Source organism: Nerophis lumbriciformis, linkage group LG34, assembly GCF_033978685.3.
Source record: "Nerophis lumbriciformis linkage group LG34, RoL_Nlum_v2.1, whole genome shotgun sequence".
Taxonomy (NCBI): domain Eukaryota; kingdom Metazoa; phylum Chordata; class Actinopteri; order Syngnathiformes; family Syngnathidae; genus Nerophis; species Nerophis lumbriciformis.
In genome coordinates this window covers 21,826,391-21,841,589 of record NC_084581.2, presented here as the reverse complement: position 1 = coordinate 21,841,589, position 15,199 = coordinate 21,826,391, and the positions used below count along the sequence as shown (strand labels likewise).

General features: G+C 40.3%; 1 protein-coding gene across 1 annotated transcript in view; it reads right to left on the bottom strand.

The window, feature by feature from the left end:
• Window positions 1-15,199, bottom strand: part of sesn1 (sestrin 1) — a 143,800-nt gene that overhangs the window by 11,309 nt on the left and 117,292 nt on the right. The window lies entirely within an intron of this gene.

Sequence of the window (15,199 nt, the reverse complement as noted above, 5' to 3'; positions counted from 1 at the left end):
GTAGGCCATTTAAGTGTGCATGGCAGCCTCTCTGACCACAGATAATGTCATCCTTGCACTAATCAGGCGGCTGAAGGACTCCTTTCAGAGCCAAGGGGGGCGGGCGGGGTGCAGCGATAAGGAGGCCAGCTCTTATGGCTTTGTTTATCCCAGCCTGACAATAACACTGGCACACCGCATTACGGCTTTAGCACACGGCGAGAAGGTCAATTATTATACCCGGATTTTCAGTAGCAAATGAGCACGACAGCAAAAAGAGTGTGGCGTGCAACTTCTTTGCAACAACAAGTCGGCCAAGGGGTGAAGGGTCAGCCAATAAAAAAAATCAAACAAACAAGCTATATTTGGTGCAATGAGCAGCAGCTCCTCTCTGTGCACTTTGAACCTGCCCGGCCAGTCTGGCAAACGGCGGCATGGATCGCGCCATCTGACAGTGTTCAGCAGGTTCATTGTGTGGATTGAGCCAGCCGTTGCCCCCCCCCTAAACTCCTGTTGCCACAGGGAGGGGTGCGGGACAGAGGTAAACATGTTCCCAGGGCTGGAGTCAGCACTCCCATGGCTCGGCAGAAGAGAGCTGGTCAGCGTTCAGGCTTACGACACAGCAAACACCTTTTCACACACGAAAAAAAACAAAAAAAACGCTTAGGCTCGGGGGCTGGGGGGGTGGGTCCGGCTTCAGGGACAACATTGTCAGGGTGCACGCACTGATGGGCCCACGGACTGTTGTTTCAATGCTCGGGTCGCATTCTAACCACTGAAAGTTCATCGCGCACGTCTCGGCTCGCTCGCCACATGTAAACCAGATGTTGTACACAAGCCACAAACACAAGCGCCGAGTATATGAAGTGTGTTACACGACATTCAGTAATTTGTCAAACTTTAGTTGACAACGATGGAGCTTTCAATACTATTGTTACATCGTGATGATGCGTGTTGACGACACAGTCGTCCTCAATGCACTGTAGTCACTCGCGGCTAACAACCCTCCACAGTGCAAAGACACGTCAAATGCTTGCTCCTGATGGGTCGTGGTTTGGGCCTTGCATGGCAGCTCCCACCATCAGTGTGTGAATGTGTGTATGAATGGGTGAATGTGGAAATAGTGTCAAAGCGCTTTGAGTACATTGAACGTAGAAAAGCGCTATACAAGTATAACCCATTTACCATAATGTGAATACCTCACAAATTGATATTTGGCTCCGCTGGCTTCATATATATTTTCTGTGTGACGGTTTATGAGGTGGAAGGAAACTTGTATGTAGACATGTATCAAGGAGCTTTTTAGTTAGCGTGGAATATTTTTTGGGGGGTGATTTCCGGCCGTGCGGTGCGACGTTACCGGCTGGCCCTGTGTCGCCTTGGAGACGTTCGAAATGAAAGTGACGTGCTTTGCTTTGCAGAACGCAGACTTTCTTACCTGCGCCAAATAGGGCTGCAACTTAGTCAACATTGTCGACAATAAAATGTGTTGCCGTCAATTATATTTGTCGACAACAGTCGTGACGTCATCACTCGTGTTTTTCCGGGCGGAAGTGGGTCACTCGCTAAAACATCGCCAGTGTGTAAAGCGGGAGGATATTTCCTCCTATTCTTGTTAAAAACATGAATACCTTGCTCATTTTGCAGAGACGACCTTGTTTTTATAGCAGTGCATCTGTGATACGCGAAAGCGTAGACTTGATGTCGACACTTGGGAGGATGCGGTCTCAACCTCGGTACGAGTGTTGGCTTATGCCTTGCAAGTAAGCTAACAAGTGTAAGACGAAGTTGTGTGAAAAATAACTATCATTTTAGCCAAAGTCAGCCAATTAAACTTTGTCTACATCTATTCAAGTTTGTTTAAAGCAACGTCAAATTGCAATGTTGTAAAAAAAGGCACTTTAAAAAGCACGCAGACAGACACCAAAGCAGAGGTATCATAAGATTAAACATACAATCTATTAAATAGCCAACATTTTAAAAATTAATCAAATATACAATTCTACACATCGAGTCTATTTGCAATGCCCAAAAAAAAAAAAGCACTTTAACAAACGTGAATCGCACACACACACACGCACACACACACACACACACACACACACACACACACACACACACACACACACACACACACACACACACACACACACACACACACACACACACACACACACACACACACACACACACACACACAGGCAGGCACCAATGCGGAGGTATCATAACATTAAACATACAATCTCTTAAAAAGCCAACATTTTAAGAATTAATCAAATATACAATTCTACACAATGAGTCTATTAGAGTGCTAAAACTGCAAAGAGTCAATAGTCAAAGTATCAGTGTGCAGCTTTTTAAACATATCATCACAAAATGCTTCTTTTCTTTTTGAGAAAGTTAGATTTTGAGTTTTGTTTTCATTGCTGCTATTTGAACTGTTTTTTAATACATAAAAAAAATGTATTGTTTTTTTTTTAGCACTTTACCTTTCCTTTAAATGGAGAACATTTTAATAGTCATTTTAATTTTTGTAACAGCGGAATGAGCAGCACAGTTACAGTATGAATGAATTAGTCATCTTTGTTGTTCGTAATCACATGTCTAAAATAGCTTAAGCTGTATTTAGAAGTCGATGGACGAATTAGAGCCATTAAATATGTGTACGCTCTATTATATGATTAGTCAACTTATCGTTAAGATAATCGTTGACTAATCGACTATCAAAGTAATCGTTAGTTGCAGCTCTATCGCCAAAGAGGTTATGTTTTGGCCTGGGCTTGTTTGTCTGTTTGTTAGCAACGTAACTCAACCAGTTATGGATAGATTTAATGTCCAAAAGACCAATTCCGAACACACTTCACTTCCTGCTTACGGCGTTCAACTCCCTGCACAGAGGATTCTGGGAGATGTAGTTTATTTACAACACTAAAACGCCAGAAGAAAATTACACTCACCAAGTTTTCATTTGATGCCGTCACACGTCACGGTATTATTGTGAAGACTTTGAAACCGAAATACCTCAGTATTCATACCATTACATCCCTATAAGTCAGATATCCTCGCCTTCAATAACTGGAACTGTTTTTCAATGTATGGTAATGCACTGTAAAAAAAAAAAATGACTGTAGATTTTCCTGTACAAAACTTGAAGCTCAGTCACGGAATTTTAACGTAAAAACAACAGTGGTACAGTAATTTGGTGTATAAACCACTGGAAATTTTTCAGGAAAATCCTGGTGACTTAAGAACAAGGTTTTTTTTTACTGTAAAATATGTAGTTTTTTTCAACAGGCTAACTAGTTGAACCTGACAATCTCTACAGCCTTATACTTAATATATATGGCGGTGTAAAGTGAAATTTCTCACTCGTGGTGCTGTTGCATGGTAAAAATCACTGTTGGGCCCACGGACCATTGGCACATTTTCACTTAGGCCCTTGGAGGCAAAAAGTTTGGGGACCCCTGCCCTAAGAGTAAATGCTAAACGCTAACCGCAAGCTAGAGCTCTTGAACGTAAACAAAGGTAGAGGGATCGATACAAATATTGAATATTGAACTACTGTGTGACAGTTTCACTAGTGGATCAAAAAAAAGTTTGTCTAAGTCTGTTGTTTACGACCTCAAAAAACCTCCTTAAAACTAAAGGATTTCAATCAGAGACAATAGTAGGAAATAGAGATGTCCGATAATGGATTTTTGCCAATATCCGATATTCCGATATTGTCCAACTCTTTAATTACTGATACCGATATCAACCGATGTATACAGTCGTGGAATTAACACATTATTATGCCTAATTTGGACAACCAGGTATGGTGAAGATAAGGTACTTTTAAAAAATAAAAATAAAATAATATAAGATAAATAAATTAAAAACCTTTTCTTGAATAAAAAAGAAAGTAAAACAATATAAAAACAGTTACATAGAAACTAGTAATTAATGAAAATTAATCAAATTAACTGTTAAAAGTTAGTACTATTAGTGGACCAGCAGCACGCACAATCATGTGTGCTTACGGACTGTATCCCTTGCAGACTGTATTGATATATATTGATATATAATGTAGGAACCAGAATATTAATAACAGAAAGAAACAACCCTTTTGTGTGAATGAGTTTGAATGAGTGTAAATGGGAGAGGAAGGTTTTTTGGGTCGGTGCGCTAATTGTAAGTGTATCTTGTGTTTTTTATGTTGATTTAATTAAAAATTAAAAATAAATAAATAAATAAATATATATATATATATATATATATATATATATATATATATATATATATATATATATATATAAAAACCAATACCGATAATTAAAAAAAACGATAGCGATAATTTACGATATTAGATTTTAACGCATTCCTACATCTCTAGCAGGAAATAATGAAAATGTATATTGTGACACCGCTATCCTGTGTTTTTGTCTGATTATAATTGTAATCTACAAGCTACAATTATCTTCACTTGCATTCTCAGCTATTTAGACAAACATGGCTGGGGAATGGTGAATAATATACTACCATACCAGCTGTACACTGAATACTCTAAAGTCACTTGTACATACTTGTACATACTTACGTGCCTTGGAAAGACATACTGTTTACATAATGTTTTTCTTTGCTGAAATGTGAGGGTACATAAGTGCAAGAACATGAACAGTATGTTGTGTCCTACAAGGCACAGCACTGCTTGTAACAGAAAGAAACTATTGTCCAATTATTGATCTAAATGTCAGCTTAAGTTTGACACAAACACACACAGACATACGTCTTGAGTGGCAATGTTCAAACAAAATGATCCAAAGTTCAAACATCACACCTGTTGGGACAGTTGCTGTTTGACGTGAAAAGCCACAGCAACCTATAGTCATAGAAAGTCATAGAAATATTAGGAACTTTGGTCTAACACACCTTCAGCCAACGATACTTAAAGTAGCAGTAAGGAACAACTGTGAAGTATTATTAAATTAACAGATGTGAGGAACAAGGGCTGCAAAAAAAATTAATAGTATTGATGAACAAGGGGATGGGTCAAATGCAGAGGACACATTTCACCACACCTAGTGTGTGTGTGACAATCATTGGTACTTTAACTTTAACTTTAATTAGCGCTGACACAACACAAAGTGGACCTGGCTGGTCCACAAATATGGAGGTCGCCATGGCAAATACACAACTTTAATTGTTCTTATTGCAAAGAAAAGTAACATTTAAAGGGGCCCTATTATGCAAAACCAATGTTCTTTACCTGTTGGTACCTGCTGTTGTGTATTTGGGATCTGCATAAATCCCGAAAATTTAAAATTAAATTTAAAATGTAAAATTCTGCTAGACGATCCATTTGGAACTTGTCCTATTAGTGATGTTTTTCCCATTGGTAATGTCAGCGGGTATCTCCATATACAGTATGGTATAAATTTACCCAAAGTGATTTGCGCCAGTTCGCCGTGGTAGTCTGACGCAGCCGTCAATAAGCTCCTTCTTTTTCCTCTATTGTCTTGTTGTGGGGCAGACTGGCTCGTACATGCACATGCATCCTCCGCTGTCGCCATTTCTAATACAAAGTATTAGTTGGGTGCATCACGTCCAGGTTATGCGACGTCACGCAAATGTACTTCCTGTTGTCGTATTGCTTTGAGTATAGAACGATCGCTCGGTCTAAGAGAGCACACCCTGTAGGTTTAATGTACACAATTTAATAACTTGGTTGCTCAGACAGTAATGTGTTTTTGTATGTTTAGATTGGGGAATGTCATTTTTTTTAATTGAAAAAGACAGTAATGTCTCTTGTATTAATGTTAGGATTTAAGGTAGCCAGTGCCAGCTGACTTATCCAGTCAATGAGAAGTGTTTAGCGAAGTTTTATCCATCAAAGCTTTACGATAATTTTAATTTAAAATGGTATACTAACTGTGGGAAGTTTTACAGCGGTTTATCATTATACGGTTTATTGTTACATCCCTGTGGACGACACAGCGGTGAGTACCAAATTCATTGGGCCACAATTTTTATTCATTATAATTAGTAATAGGGGAAAAAAAAGTTAAAAAAATGTATATACCGTATTTTCCGGACCATAAGGCACACCGGATTATAAGGCGCACTGCCGATGAATGGTCTATTTTTTAATCTTTTTGGATGTATAAAGGCGCACCGGATTATAGGGCGCATTAAAGGAGTCATATTATTATTATTTTTTCTAAATGGAAAACACTTCCTTGTGGTCTACATAACATGTAATGGTGGTTCTTTGGTCAAAATGTTGCAGAGATTATGTTTTACAGATCATCTTCAAGCCGCTTTCTGACAGTCGCTTCAGGATGCGCCGTTTTGTGGGCGGTCTTGTTTACGTGGCTCACCTTCGACAGCGTCTTCTCCCCGTCATCTTTGTTGTAGCGGTGTAGCGTGCAAGGACGGGTGTGGAAGAAGTGTCAAAAGATGGAGCTAACTGTTTTAATGACATTTAGACTTTACTTAAATCAATAACGGAGCAGCATCTCCTCAACCGGAAACAACAACACTGGAAATGTGTCCTGTGAAATACCGTCCGACCGGAACTCTCTAATAACTAAAGTTCCTTGGGTGAATAATCTAAACTCACTACACCGGTATGTTTTAGCGCTTTCATGGTGAGTTTACTGACAGATATAAGTAAGAACTTTACAATACTTTATATTAGAAATGGCAACAACGGAGGGTGGATGTCCCATAACAAGAAGATAGAGAAAAAGAAGAAGCTTATCGACTACGGCGTCAGCATTGACTACAAATGAGGGCTCGCGCAATTTTTCAGGATTTATGCAGATCCCAAATACAGATCAGTAGGTACCAGAAGGTAAGAAAAGTTGCTTTTGCGAAACAAAACGCCAGATAATATGTCTTACCTTATACACACACCATAATAATAACACGTATGTAAGCGGTGCGGCTTCATAGCTTACCAAAGTCGTACTAAAACATGTTGATAGATTTTTGAGCGCCGTGTGTAATGTTCTATATTTTCAATGGAACATATACAAATGTTGGTGTTGTTTACTTGAGTCATATTGCAGTCTACACGTATCTCTTAAGTGTGACTGCCATCTATTGGTCACACTAATCATTACACCATGTACCAAATAAAATAGCTTCAAGGTGGGTATGCTCAACCAAACTTATTCCTTATATTAGGCGCACCGGGTTATAAGGTGCACTGTCGAGTTTTGAGAAAAAAAATAAAGATTTTAAGTGCGCCTTATAGTCCGGAAACTACGGTATGTTCTGTCAAACCACTAATGGTAACATAAGCTAGCCGGAGGTGCTCTTGTTATATTTTTGGTTTTAAAAATGTAACTGAGCAAATTGCAAAAAATGACGTTAGATACTACACCAACACAAAGGACAGGATGCAGCTTGTTTCATAAGATCAAGTGAAAAATGTGCCAATATGCTCTCACTGATGAAAAAATACATTTAGTGTTATTAAAAAGCATGTGTTTTTAAAATGTCATTTAGTTGTTAAATGTATTTTTCATGAGGACAACTACAAAGACTTCTTTTGCAACTACTGTCAACATTGCCTCAACAAGGTGTGAACTTTTACAGCTGAAACACAACGACAGATGTATTTACTATCATGGTGATTAACAACAGTCAGCAGTGAGGATGACTCAAGTAACGGGAAAAACAAAAGAGAAAACACAAGTGCCAAACCAGCGAAAACCCTGCACGTGTCTCGCCTTTTGTTTTGTCAAGCAATGAAAAATGCTGCAGTTTTTTTTCTTTCTTCCTTCGTTTGCCGGGATGTTCAACAAGTGGCATAAGTCCACCAGACCAGTTCAAACCTGACCCACGGGTGCACGGAGAAGAGGAAGCTAGAAAAACTCTCGAAACCCAACACAAGCCCAGCAACAGGCTTCTACCAATCACAGAGCAGGACAACAGCGAGAGGAACCAATCTTGTCCGCTCGCTCTACCACTCGCTCCCTTGTTTCTCTCAAAGAAGAAAAAAAGAGAAAAAAAGTTCTGCAGAGATATGAAGTTCACAGTGCAGCCTCATCAGGTTTACATGTTTCTTCCAATTTTAGCATGTTAGTGGCAGGTTTGTTCAGAATGCAAAAGTCAAACCAACAGGAGACTTGCTGTACCGACTCAGCATAAAACACATTTTTAGCAGCGGTAAAAGAAGCAACAGGCTAGATCTACATGCAGGGAACATGCAAATTCAACAGAGCTACTCTGGCTCTTCAAGCCTCAGAGGATTAACCCTTGCCTGCCCTTCTGGCAGGCCTCAACCTGCACTGAAGTAACCTGGACCCTTGCGCCGTTTATCCAAGAACGGATCGAAACTGTGTTGTTTTGCCTGTTTGTTTCCATGACAGCAGCATCTTTTAAAACCAATGTGGACATTTTTTTTTTCTTTTTTTTTTTTCCCCCCCAAATAGTACACCTTTAAAAGTGAGTACATACAGTACATAGAACGCGGTGGCGGGCCATGCATTTCCCACCTAGGCCTTCAGTGATGTCCGACTTCAATGATTACCTCTCAAAATACAATAGTTTATATCACCACATGACCATCGCTGGAGAAAGACTATACAGAAACACATTTACGCACTACTGGGCATTGAATCACCCTAACTTAAAACACTTATACCTCAAATCAATGCTGCCCATTGAAATAACTCTAAATCAATTTAATCAGTTCTTGGCCCACCCAAAAAAGCACAATTTTAACAACAAACACGCCTTTTAAAAAGAACAAAAGTGTTTAGATAAGAAATATTGTAGAAAAACAATACAATATATTGTACCACTATCAACTACAGTAATTTTATGAAGTAATGTAATGTAATGTACAGTATTTACCTTGGAGAGTGGACTTCTACGGTATCTCCTTCCAGCTGCTTTTTTGTCAAACACACCATCAGCAGCTTTTCTATATTTTCATGAATAAATGTCCCGTTTGAATATTTTTCACATTTTTGGCTGGCGTTACACTCATTTGGCTTCAGATTGGTGCAGACTAGAAGTGATTGCTTCGCCTTGTCATGTTTAGGATTATTTCTTTGATTAATTCGATGAATATCATCCATTTCTTCCAGGCACTGTCTTTCAGACTCACTTTCTTCCTTCCCAAGTTATATCTATCTTTAGTTTTAAGCTATTGCTAGTGAGTAAGACCAAAAACTTTGGTCGGATTTGCCAACTAACGGCGGGGATGCTTGCAACTAAAATTTTTGCATGCAGTTTAAAAGCATAGCAATTAGCTGAAAGACAACTCTTATCTTAGAACGCTCTTAAGTTGGGGTACCACTGAATATCCATGTTATATTTCTAAATGCTTGCTATAATTTTGTGAGACAACTGAAAAAATCAGTGTGGGAAAATGCAGGGTCGCTTTTTGTGTGACACTTTTGTAACCCCCCTGTATTTTCTCTGATCCATGTGTTTTTTGGCTCGCCATCAGAGTGGGGCCGACTTTCCTGAGGCCAGAGGCGTGGACTCTTGCCCCTCCCGATCCCGCACTGAGACCAGCGAGACCTGGACCTGTATTCAGCAACACTGGGAGGAAGCGGCGTTCCCTGGATTCCACGAAATGCAAAGGAACTTTAGAGACTTCAGCGAGCACAGAGGAGGGGGAGGGCGGCAGGGGGGGGAGAACAACCTGCTGATCTAACCTTTATTTTATGGCTTTATTTAGCAGGCGTGAACCTGCATAGTCCATTTCCTAAATAATCGAAACACGCAGAGCGCTACAATACAGCGGGAAGAGGCGTTGGCCTGCAAACTGTACGTGCACGTGAGGAAGAGCGAGTTCCTGGGGATGTTATTCCAACAGAGAGAGGGGCAGCTGTCACAATAAAACAAGCTCCAAGAGAAAGAAAAACAGAAAATACCAAACCATCTTTTACTAACTTTAGCCCCAATTGACACAAATGGATGGGAAACAAGGCCTCTCGGGCTCCTTTGTGAAGTTGATCGATTAAGAAACCCCATAGAGAAAATGGCAAGCTTGCAAAATCCAGGCCACAATGCATCCAAAAACAGGAGGCTAACAAAGCTGACCTCATATCAACCAAGAGTCTGGGACAGGCAACCTCAGTTTGACGCTTGGTGGGCAGGAGCAGCTGTTTTTCCTTTTCCTTTCTCTCGGCTCTGCTGACTGATCAAAAATGACTCATCTCCACTAGGAAACTTTCCAAAATGTTGTTGATCACACAATCACCCCACTCCCCCCCCCCCCCCCACCCCCACCCTCCCACCCCCACACACAACAAAAAACAGTGGCGATCCTTTACTGTTTCTTTGTCAACATGATGAGTCAGCACTCCAAACAGGTGATCAAAATGTCAAGCGATACACGACAAGGCAATAAAATCTTGAAGAGTTCCTTTTAAAAGGGACGCCTCGCTGCTCAGACAAGTGGTCTAACGTGTTAGAAGACGTCTAATACATGGAGTTTTATAAATATTTTTTTTTTTCTTCTTCTCAAGAGTCAACAAGGTGCCACAATTATGGATGAGTAATACAAAACCCCAAACCAGTGAAGTTGGCACGTTGTGTAAATCGTAAATCATACCGGAGTCATACCAAAGACTATAAAAATGGGAGCCATTGCCTCCCTGCTTGGCACTCAGCATCAAGGGTTGGAATTAGAGGTTAAATCACCAAATGATTCCCATGCACGGCCACCGCTGCTGCTCACTGCTCCCCTCACCTCACCTCCCTCTTACAATTTTCCATGCCAACAAAGCAGGAAGAAAGTTTACAGTAAGCTCCACTTTTCAAAATGCGCTAGCTCAGTGCTAATTTACTTTAGATTTGTCATAGACATGCTACCAATTAACCTCACCTACACCACCAGCGGCCTAGTGGTTAGAGTGTCCGCCCTGAGATCGGTAGGTTGTGAGCTCAAACCCCGGCCGGGTCATACCAAAGACAATAAAAATGGGACCCATTACCTCCCTGCTTGGCACTCAGCATCAAGGGTTGGAATTGGGGGTTAAATCACCAAAAATGATTCCCGGGCACGGCACCGCTGCTGCCCACTGCTCCCCTCACCTCCCAGTGGGTGAACAAGGGGATGGGTCAAATACAGAGGACAAATTTCACCACACCTAGTTTGTGTGTGACAATCATTGGTACTTTAACTTTAACTTAACTTAGCGATTGTAAATGGCAATTTCAACACCTCCAAATTAGGTAATCAAAATAAAACTAACTGGGGTGTAGTAAATACAATACTTTCAGTACAAACACTTTGTTGGGCTCAACAAAAGAAAAGTGAAGTATATTTATATAGCGCTTTTTCTCTAGTGACTCAAAGTGCTTTTACATAGTGAAACCCAATATCTAAGTTACATTTAAACCAGTGTGGGTGGCTCTGGGAGCAGGACACAACGGCAGTGACTAGGATGGCGGAAGCGGGGATCTAACCTGGAACCCTCGAGTTGCTGGCACGGCCACTTTACCAACCGAGCTATACCGCCTGACTGGTACATGGTGGCCAATACACTACTTAAATTGCAACTGCGCGCCAAGTCTACTATACAATAGAGTACTTGCAAATGAGACACAGAAGTGTAAGAAAACAAGATGACAACGAGACAGTAGAGCTCAGTGTTAAATCTGGAACAAAAAAAATACATTTTTAAACAATGAACATTTCTTAACACATTTGAACACACACAAAAGTGATGAAAATTGGTATCGTTCAGTACCGGTGTAGATTCCAAGGTACTGGGAATTGGTGTGAGAAGTACCCTAATTGTGCATAACAAGCGGCTTATCCAAAATCTAACCTTGATGCTGGAATTTAGACTACTAAAAAGTACTTTTAGTAAGCAACACAGGGAATAAGTCATTTTGTGTGTCTGTAGCTTTCATGCTAATTAGCCATGTTTGTCCACACCGGTCTCTGACTGAAGTGTACTCTATCCACTTTTTACATTTACAGTACATTTGTCCATCGTAATAAACACCATAGTATATCACATACAACAACGTAACATAAAGTGCTAACATTACAGTCACCAGCAACATTATGCTAGGTTAGTCTACTTGCTAAAGATTAGAATAACAAAATGATAAAACTTACAGCTACCACTGACAGGTAAGTCGCAGAACTCCGGTCTTAATTTTAAGATATGTAGCGAAGCCTGCTGTTTATTAAATTTTTTTACTATACAAACCTCTTGGAGTTGCAATCTTAAATATGACACATTCAGTCAGTGAACTATTGACATCAACAGACAGTACGTAATATAAAAAAAAAACTAATAGTAATTTTAATGAGGTTCATAAATGTTTTTTTCTATCATGTGAGGTGGAACTTGTCTGAGGGTCACTCCTTATATAACAGGGGTGACATTCCTGAGATCGCTGAGGAGTATCAGCTTAAAATCGCAGACTACAACAGACACTGATAAAGTCTCATGTAACGCATCTGGAAAGATTAGAAGCCTTCAAATGTACTCCTTTTCTCTCCCTTTTCTTCTAATGCATCAATTTATTTAGAGGATACAACATTTCAGCAATCATTTACAAAACCCAAAACCAGTGAAGTTGGCACGTTGTGTAAATGGTAAATAAAAACAGAATACAATGATTTGCAAATCCTTTTAAACTTATATTCAATTGAATAGACTGCAAAGACAAGACACTTAACGTTCGAACTGGTAAACTTTGTTATTTTTTGCAAATATTACCTCATTTGGAATTTGATGCCTGCAACATGTTGCGAAAAAGCTGGCACAAGTAGCAACAAAGACTGAGAAAGTTGAAGAATGCCCATCAAACACTTATTTGGAACATCCCACAGATGAACAGGCTAATTGAGAACAGGTGGGTGCCATGATTGGGTATAAAAGCAGCTTCCATTAAATGCTCAGTCATTCTCAAACAAAGATGGGGCGAGGGTCACCACTTTGTGAACAAATGCGTGAGCAAATTGTCGAACAGTTTAAGAACAACATTTCTCAACGAGCTATTGCAAGGAATTTAGGGATTTTACCAGCTACGGTCTGCAATATCATTAAAAGGGTTCAGAGAATCTGGAGAAATCACTGCACATAAGCAATGATATTACGAACCTTCGATCCCTCAGGCGGTACTGCATCAAAAAGCGATATCAGTGTGTAAAGGATATCATCACATGGGCTCAGGAACACTTCAGAAAACCCACTGTCAGTAACTACAGTTCGTCGCTACATCTGTAAGTGCAAGTTAAAACTCTACTATGCAAAGCGAAAGCCATTTATCAACAACACCCAGAAACGCCGCCGGCTTTGCTGGGCCCAAGCTCATCTATGCTGACTGATGCCAAGTGGAAAAGTGTTCTGTGGTCTGACGAGTCCACATTTCAAATTGTTTTTGGAAACTGTGAACGTCGTGTCCTCTGGACCAAAGAGGAAAATAATCATCCAGACTGTTACAGGCGCAAAGTTCAAAAGCCAGTATCTGTGATGGTATGGGGGTGTATTAGTGCCCAAGGCCTGGGTAACTTACACATCTGTGAAGGCACCATTAATGCTGAAAGGTACATACAGGTTTTAGAGCAACATATGTTGCCATCCAAGCAAAGTTATATCATGGACGCCCCTGCTTATTTCAGCAAGACAATGCCAAGCCACGTTTTACAACAGAGTGGTTTCATAGTAAAAGACTGCAGGTACTAGACTGGCCTGCCTGTAGTCCAGACCTGTCTCCCATTGAACATGTGTGGCGCATTATGAAGTGTAAAATACGACAACGGAGACCCCCGGACTGTTGAACAACTTAAGCTGTACATCAAGCAAGAATGGGAAAGAATTCCACCTGAAAAGCTTCAAAAATTGGTCTCCTCAATTCCACAACATTTACTGAGTATTGTTAAAAGGAAAGGCCATGTAACACAGTGGTAAAAATGTCCCATGTGCCAACTTTTTTTGCAATGTGTTGCTGCCATTAAATTCAAAGTTAATGATTATTTGCAAAAAAAAAAAAAAAAAGTTTCTCAGTTCAAACATAAAATATCTTGTCTTTGCAGTCCATTCAATTGAATATAAGTTGAAAATGATTTGCAAATCATTGTATTCTGTTTTTATTTACGATTTTAACAACATGCCAACTTCACTGGTTTTGGGTTTTGTATTTTATTATATCTTCTTACGGGACAATTTTAGATTAGTCTGTATAGCTTGCATAGCAGTATAGATTCACTATACACTGATAATGACTTATCACACAGACACTATTGTCCATTGAGAAGACATTACACAACATTACAATATGACCGTGCAATTAGTTAAGAAGTAATAAAGACCTCTGGTTGGAGATTTTGGGGGGTGGTGGGTGAGGAAGTGATATGGCCTCAGTGTCTGATTTCTTCATTAAAAGCCAATGAGCTCCAGTGCTGAATGGCAGAACAGAAACATCCAGACAGGACCTCATTGGAGTGTGACGTCACGCGGCGCCTGGCACATTAATGTTTCATCGTTTATGACAAGCGCGATTAAGTGGAAACTGGATCGCGTCGCTCATTGTTGTTTGCGATTTGTTACATTTCCAACAGAAATGATCACAATACGGCTTGGGCATAGCATTTAATCTCAGCCCTTATTGTGTCACCTACCGCATGTGTACATGTTTTGCAGGGCGTGCTCCTGATGCAGTGTGGACAATATGGGCCAGTGTTCCATCCTGGCGGCGCCTGATTCATTTTTAGCAACCCGAGTAGTCTTACCAGCCAACCTAGCAACACACATTACTTACACATTTCAACGCATTCACTGGCTTCTCTTGGTCATTTATGCTTTTGGTCACCACAGACGAGACAACGGCGAGGCCCTTAAAGCCGCCAGCAGCGGCCGGACCGTCTGTGTGCAACAAGTAGACATACACAAAGACGCGTGCAGCAGTCTTCTTTGAGTTCCTCAAATATGACAACACGAGCCCATGACGTGGCATCACGAGGTGGACAAAAGTAGAACATGCTGAGCCGGACACAAAATCTGCATATGTCACTCATGCACATGTCTCACATGTCAAATAAAAGCAATTTTTCATTCTATTATCTTAAACACAGCATTGAAATGTGTTTGTTTTTTTAACAATTTCATAAGGAACAATTTATTTACCGTATTTTCCGCACTATAAGGCGCACCGGATTATTAGCCGCACCTTCAATGAATTACATATTTCATAACTTTGTCCACCAATAAGCCGCCCCGGATTATAAGCCGCGCCTACGCTGCGCTAAAGG